Source organism: Thermobia domestica, chromosome 10, assembly GCF_964235325.1.
Source record: "Thermobia domestica chromosome 10, izTheDome1.hap1.1, whole genome shotgun sequence".
In the NCBI taxonomy this organism is placed as follows: domain Eukaryota; kingdom Metazoa; phylum Arthropoda; class Insecta; order Zygentoma; family Lepismatidae; genus Thermobia; species Thermobia domestica.
In genome coordinates, this window is record NC_137463.1 from 238,710,353 (window position 1) to 238,718,771 (window position 8,419).

Sequence of the window (8,419 nt, forward strand, 5' to 3'; positions counted from 1 at the left end):
GGGATTAGCCTGTTTTGTCCTACATTTTTCTTTTACGAACTATTTCCCAAAAAATAGCTTCCATCTATTATTTCTCTCTATTATTGGATCGGATTTTAATTTAGCGTCCCTTCGGTTGCAAAATTACATGAGACATGGAGCCTACGGATTAACGTGAGATCCGAACTGCTTGTGCTCCCGCCGCTAATCGGAGCCGGGTCTTCTATGCGAAAGTCGCACACGCTACCCCATAGCCATGCGTGATATCTCTGTCGTCATTAGCCTAGAAGGCATAACATTTAAACTTTATGGACTTCAAATAATTTCAGTACTTTCTCGATAGTCAATTCTATACTGAGACAAAGTAGATCAATCAAATATGTGCATCTTCCCTTTTTATAATTTTAACGATGTTCTTGTAACTTCGACCGTGTTCTAAGATTCCTATTAGTTGAAATATCGTATTTTATTGTAGTTAGCTTGCCTCAGTCAACGTTTCATAAAATATCCCAATAATTCTTCAATTTCTTTGGTGTGATCATTGTGCTGCCCCTGTAGTATATCGAGTTGTGCATTAATGGAAGCTATGGCTAAAAATAATATGCACTTTCTTTCCCCAACTTCGATCCGACCTTTTGTTCTCGAGTTACATTTTGAGCATTTTCCGACAGGTTTTTGGCTGGTCATAGCGCCAAGAGGAAGTATTTGTGCACCCAGGTTGTCTTATCAGGAATCAGCTCCTAAACGTTGTCGGTGTTGTTTTGAAACACCCTCTATATTTCTATCCTGTTTCTGATTAGCTCCTGTTTGCCAATCAATCTCCAGTATTCCCAAAACAAACCAAAAGTGAACTAAATTAACTAGATCGACATCCTCTATGCTTTTTCTTGTATAGTAATTATTATATATTTATATTATAGTTGACAGAGATTGCCAATTTTGATTGAAATATTTGGTTAAAATGCTAGTAGAGGAATTCCCTCTTTAGTACAGAAATTCCTTCCTTGCATCCTACCGCCATATTAGGCGAGATGGGATTAGGCAAAATGGGAATTTCCATCTCAGCTAAAATGGCGGACATTTTTATCTTAGAAATATTAGTGGCTGATAAATCGTTAGGCGAGGTGGGATTAGGCGAGATGGGATGGAATCATCTGAAAAGGTAGGAGGACGGTAGGTAGTGGCATGACGTCACCCCGTCCCCCATGCCTATGTTTGCCCATGGTAATTTCTAAGGAACTGGGGGGATGCCGTACACATTTTTTGGTGGTGGGGGGCGGGCTGCCCCGTGTTCCCACGCATTTTTCACCTGCTGCTAAGTATTAATTGCTGTAAGGACTAACGAAAAATATTGTGCGGTAATAATAATAATAATAATAATAATAATACCACTACTACTACTATTATTAATATTACTACTACTACTACTACTACTAATAATAATAATAAAGGATTTGAATGATAAATATATATTCATGATAAATATAAATCTGGATATATTGGTTTTTATAAGGAATAAAGAGACTTCAAACAACAAATTGGGAAATATAATTTTGTATAAGAGAAAACTAACCTTATCAGTTGTTTTACAAAGAACTAAGCAACTGACAACTGACCTTGTGTCTGATTTTCTTAACACAATGTTACAAGGCATAAAACAACGCCTAGGGGCAGCTTGCTTTTAGCCTGAGGCAGCTTCAGTACTAAAATTAAGACTTTCACTCTGTCAATTTATGTGTAGCTATCAGTCAATCACAGGTTCTTTGCAACGCTGAATTTTACAAGAAAGGTTTTGTTCATCGGCTTACAACAAAGTACATCGTACGTTGTAGTCACTTCCCCTCTTTTGCACACTGACTGAAATTTAACTTGTATACTGTAGTGAGTTACACAAAAGAGATTGCTATTTTTTAAAAAATGACATTATCAAATAAGATTGAAAATTATCACAATATATTCAAGATGAAAAATATTTATTTAGCAGTCGTCATACTTAGTTGTGTGCACTGAAATTCCCATAATGTGTTTTCTTCTTTACTAATATAAGCACCGAGCTTCTTCGTGTTTAAGTGGTTAGAGTACGCCCCTTGGGCGTGAGAGACTCGGGTTCGATTCCGGCTAGAGCTCATGTGGTTCGGATTTCACGTTTAATCAGTAGGTCCCGTCTCATATAGCCTCGCTGCTGAAAGGGACGATAAAATCAACTCAACTCATATTGAGCACCGTAGGAGATACAACTCCGAGGGGAATTTTGTCCCTGGAAAACCTCGCAAAATCATCAACGGTACACACCTGAATAGACAAAACTCGCCTAGACAGACAAAAGGAAGAATAGATGCTTTCTCCCAGAAAATTCCGTTCGAGGGTGGGGGATCACACAAACCAGTATCTACGGGGAGTTTAGGGGGCTCACCCTATATTTTTACATGATAATAAAATATGAGCATTAAAGTAGTCAGGCATTAGGATTTTTTTGTTAGAATGATACCAAATTCGACTCCTGGTGTAAGTTCAAATTTCAGTCCTATGTCATTTGCAGATCTTGTTTCATACAGATTCGTTGAAAAAAAAACTAAACATGTGCTATGACTGGTATGCAAACTAAAGATTTGTTTAGCAAGAGAAGTATAAATTTCTTGCTTTAGACTCTGCCCTGTAATCCAGTTTTCCTGGAGGCGTGATAGTATGGTTGGTAACGGCCTATCAGATTCAAGCTCCGAACTAGGGATGGCCAGATCCGGATATTTTTGGATCCGGATATTCGGATCCACTTGGGTTCGGATATCCGGTATCCGAAAAACCGGATCTTGGATCCGGATCCGAAATTTCGGATCTTGGATCCAGACCTGAAAAACCGGATCTTGGATCCGGATTCGAAACTCCGTGTCAGAAAATTCGGGTGTTCCGAATCAGCAAAATTTTCGAAATTATTGACAAAGTGTTTTTCATTCCTATGCTTAAAATAAGATTTTAAGACACTTTTGGTATCTGATCGTGTGACAGCCTTGCCTTCTCTTCATTCTGTTGATATTTGGTTTTCGTGCCTTAATATGTCACAATTACTCCAAAGGACCCTGTGTAAGTTCTCGTCAAAAATTAAAGTTCTATTTGCCTCGCTTGTTTGCTGTATTCCTATAGATATAAAGGCAACTCCTCAGGAAAAAAATATTTCGACGACACTGATAACGATTTCAAGAAAGTAGAGCCAAAATACCGCACATGTTTATAATGGAGTATATGGGAAACTACATGTTATATTCGGATTTTTGTAGGTACCGTCCACAACTCTGAGATCAATGATTTGCATATATAATGTGCATCAGAGTACGGGACAAATAATATGTAGAAACGAAAGTGGTGTTATGTTTCCTTTGGCTGATACAGGGTGTTGAAATTGGGCACCATCTGGTATTCAATAGACTGTATGGGAGAGTATTTGGTGGCTGGGAATTGTATTACGTACCATCAGCGCCTCCGAAATGCAAATCAAGATGAGGTGTTGTTCCTCCCGAAGGTCCCTGGGCAAGGTTTGCCTTTGCCTGCCATGAGATGATGACGTCCGAAGGATGGAACCGACAATTGAACTAGGGATCCGGACTTCCTCTGTCCCCACCGGGAACCGAACCTGGGATCCCTTGAGTACAAGCGAAGAGCTTATCCACTTATCCACCGGAGACTTATTCTGACAAATAAGACCATTGTCATATTATGATGTACAGCAGGGTAAGGGGCAAATAATAGTTTAAAACGTCAGTGGCATTATGTTCTGTTTGACCGATCCGGACGTTTGAGGTTGTGTATATGCAAACATTCGCTTCATATTCGCTATCTGTCTGTTGCGGGGCTGCCTCTACAAAGGGAACTACAGTAGAAGCGTCATTGTGAAGGTGTTGATTTCTGTAGTAGCTTACTCGTCTTTAGTGACTGCAAGTAGTTGATGATCGATTCGTGTGTTGTGCCTATTTGATTGTGCCTGCAAGAAGTTGCAATTCCTGCATGCTTTTGTCCAGTGACTTTTGTTTTTGTTCTGTTTCTCGCGACATTTATGCTAACTTTGTTGTTGTGTACTAATTGGTGTTATTTTCTAGTAGTGTTCGCCAGTGTGGAAATGTGTAATGCAAAAACCATATTATTCATTTTAAAAGAATTTGTTGACGTGCGTGTCAAATGCCTTCCGTTGGAAGCACGGATAAACATCGACAATGTTCCGTGTGTGAACTATGGTTTAGAGGGCAAAGAAAACGCCCGGTGTGTGGAAGTGAGTTCTTTCAAGCGATTAGTCACATGCGTGGGAGCAAAGGTAAGCCATTCCAGTGTTTCGGTCCGTCAACAGTACATCATGCTACATAAAGACAAGTTCTTATATGAGAACTGTGCAGAAATAACCAGAAATGGGTAGTCAGGGATCGGGTCTCAAAGTTGAAGATACGTCAACTGTGCCTATGCACATGAAGGTAAACCTCGCAGAAATTCCTGAAGAACAGTTAATAGTTGAATAGAAGGATTGAACAATGAACAGTTGACTGTGCTGTGCAGCTTCTGCGACACCTTACATAACAGCAGTGTTACAAGCGTTAAAACCAGACTGGACATGTTGTTAATGAAACTCAGGCATGATCGTTGCAATGACTTTTTTCGAGCAAAATTTGGATATCCATGCCACGGAAGTGTGTCAAGCGCATTGAAATCAGTCAGACAGGCTTTGATGAGGTAGTTTGTACCGTCCGTATTGGGTTCAAAGTATTTATCTCGTTCGTTTCTTTTGAGCAAGGTTCCAGCTTGGGTCCGCAAACTTTAGGGGTAGGGGATGGCAAGCTCGTTTTAGTCTTTGACGGAACATACATTTACACCGAAAAATCGGCGAACTACACTCTCCAAATCGTCTGTATAGTGTGCAAAAATTACGTCCTTTAGTGAAACCCATGATGATCATTACACCCAGCGGGTACATTGTTGACATTCTTGGTTCATATGTTGGTGTAAATAATGATGCTAGTATTGCAAACTCTATGTTCGCCGAAGAAGCGAATGGTTTAAACCAGCTCTTACAACAAGGGGACTGCGTTTCGGTTTATAGGGAATTCCGAGATTCCATGACGGTGTTGGAGGAGGCAAGGATCATTGCGAAAATGCCATGTCTTTTAGAAAAGGGAAAGAAGCAGCATGACTGCCTGGTTGCAACCCAATCCCGTATTGTCAGAAAGGGCGTGTAGAAGCGAAAAATGGCCATCTCAAAATAAAGTACAAGATGTTTAGGGATAGGGTTCCAATTGCGGTTCTTCCCTACTTACGCGAGTATTTACTCATTGCAGGTGCCTTAGAGAATCAGTTTGCGCTTCCATTGACCAACGATGCACCAGAAAAGTCTGACGAAGGTATTGAAATCTTATCACGTTCTCGTTTAACAAACGAACTACAAAAGAAACTACAGACATCCGGTGACATTGACAAACGCTCAGCAAAATTTGGGAACCGTATGACGGATCGTCAATTACTGACTTCCCTCGATTGACAGAAGAAGACTTATTCAAAATCACGCTTGGAATTTATCAAATCCAAAATGCTCAAGCATATGCAGCAGAGCACATGAAATCTGATGGTAGTTTTTCACTGTTCCATTTGCATATCACTCCACACATCCTGAGGTTTCAAATTCAATCTCGACATGTACAGAGTTTGCAGTACACACGTTTTATTGAATATAATCCAGAAAAATCAGGAGCCGACGCTATTCTTGGATCGTACTGCAAATGCCCCAGTGGAGCTCGTGTTCTCGAATGTTGCTCGCATGTGGCTTCCGTTCTTTGGTATCTTGGTGTTGCTCGTTATGAAACTCTTCATTTTCCATCTTCGCACCTAAGTGGTATTTTTCTCGACACTAAGGACACACGGTAATGAAGATCCAGGCATGACTTAACTTTTGTTATAAAGAGATCTGCGGCACATTTTGACCACTAATCGTGGTGTTGTCATTCATATCTAAAGACAATATTGTCCATTTCCATAGAATTTCACACTTTGTGATCTTTATGTTTCTGATGCCTTATTTGTGTGTCTGTGTGTGTCGGTGTGTGTGTGCGTGTGTGAAACAGACCTAAACACTTTATTTTCTATTTCGTAATATTAAATATCATAATATGCCAATGTTCTTATTTGTACGAATGTGTCCCCGGTGGATGAATGGATAAGCTATTCGCCTTGTAATCAAGGAATCCCATTTTCGATTCCCGGTGGGGACAGAGGAAGTCCGGATTCCTAGTTCAATTGTCGGTTCCATCCTTCGGACGTCATCATCTCATGGCAGGCAATGGCAAACCATCGTGGGTTCACCTTGCCCAGGGACCTTCGGGAGGAACAACACATCATCTTGATCTGCATTTCGGAGGCGCTGATGGTACGTAATACAATTCCCAGCCACCAAATACTCTCCCATACAGTCTATTGAACTACCGGATGGTGCCCAATTTCAACACTCTGTATCAGCCAAAGGAAACATAACACTACTTTCGTTTCTACATATTATTTGTCCCGTACTCTGATGCACATCATATGTGCAAATCATTGATTTCAGAGTTGTGGACGGTACCTACAAAAATCCGAATATAACAGTACCCATATACTCCATTATAAGCATGTGCGGTATTTTGGCTCTACTTTCTTGAAATCGTTATCAGTGTCGTCGAAATATTTTTTTCCTGAGGAGTTGCCTTTATATCTATAGGAATACAGCAAAAAAGCGAGGCAAATAGAACTTTTATTTTTGACGAGAACTTACAGAGGGTCCTTTGATTGAGTAAAACTGTCGACTTAGGTGAGAGCAATCTCATTGTCAGATTCGATTCTAGTAGAAATACTTGACCGAAAAGGTAGTAAATCTTTTTTAAAGCGGTCGTCCTGATGGAAATTTGTCCTTTGTTTTCTGTAACACTAGTCAAATGCTGGGATGAAACCTTAGTCTCAAGCCCAAGCTTCTTCATTAGACTCAGGCTGCTTACTTTTCTAATTCTTTCTGAGTTATTGTGGTCACTGAATGAGGCCATTTCCTAGTCGTGATGGGCTAGGCCATTGCTAATAGAACAGCCCATAAAATATAGATCAAATCAAATTAAGGAGCAACTTCCTTTTCTTGCTCTTGATGAGATTTTTTTCTTTCTTTAAAAATACGTTTCTCTGTGACCATACCACTCCACTTAGAATTAAGAATTGTAGTAGAGAAGAAGTTCTAAATGGCAATTAATGTATCAAAATCAATTTATTAACGTACTGTATGTGTATACAAAATACCATATGGAGCCTCGAGCAGTAACACGTATCTTTGTAATTAGTAATCCACTACTATTAACTTTGCATAGGTTGTATAAGGAGCTATATCATTCATGTAAACACATAGGCGGATGCAGGGAGAGGGCGAAAAGTTGTTCGCCTCTACCCAGCGCCACCATTAACAGTGTACTTTAGTAGTAATTTGTGGCAATTTCAGATCATCTAAGTAATTTTTCTCTGCTAGCATCCCCAACCGCCCCCTAAGAATCCATCCGCCCCCTCCAAGAGTCCGTTCTGGATTCGGCCCTGCGCAAACATAATATACAACTCATTCAAGAGTACATTTTGGTAGCTTTTTAAAATTTTTATCTTAAAGGATTGTCATTTCTCGTGGCTACTTATGCAATTTTGTCCACAGGCATACATGCAATTTCCAGTCATTACGCAAATACATTTATGTACTTAATAGACCTCAGCTAGTTGGGGGCTTTGCCACTAGACCCCCGTTACTAGGGCCTCGCACCACTAAAGCCTCTAATCATAATCAATTTAAAAAGAAATGTCTGGGGATTTGCCCTTAGACCCTCTGATATCTCATTTGATCGGCCTATGACCTCGTACCTCGTAAACCTACAACCATACCGAATCTCAGTTCAAATATCAAATTGTATGTAATAACATTCTGGTATCCCGAGACATACCGAATTTCAGTGCGAGTACATGGGGGCTTTCCCCCCAGCCCACACATTTGCTCGGTCTACGGCCTCGCACATCATACGCCTGCAAACATAACGAATTTTTAAGGGGGCGCGGTGGCTCAGTGGTAGAGCGTTCACCTCAGGTGCGTGGGGTCCCTGGTTCGATCCCAGCTCGTGCCGTGTGGACTTTGTGGTGGACAAACATCGTGCTCGTGGGTTTTCTCGGGGTTTTCTCGTTTCCTCCCACTTTCTTCATTTCATTTATTTCTCATAACCACCGTCTCATTTAGCCTAACCGGCATAAGCGTGGGACGTAAAACTCAAAGATTTCATTTCATAACGAATTTTTGTTCAAATAACAAATTTCATTTCTCTAACATTCCAGGATTCCGAGATATAAAAATCTTTTCTTCCCCTCTAAGACATACATCAAAAAACGCTTAAGTACATACCTAATTATTTCAAATGTAAAGTCCAAA

General features: G+C 40.3%; 1 non-coding gene across 1 annotated transcript; it reads left to right on the plus strand.

The window, feature by feature from the left end:
• The first annotated feature begins 8,048 nt into the window (after positions 1-8,048).
• TRNAL-CAG (transfer RNA leucine (anticodon CAG)) lies at positions 8,049-8,120 on the plus strand. The gene has a single exon. It is a non-coding gene; the product is annotated as a tRNA-Leu (tRNA).
• The last annotated feature ends 299 nt before the right edge of the window (positions 8,121-8,419 follow it).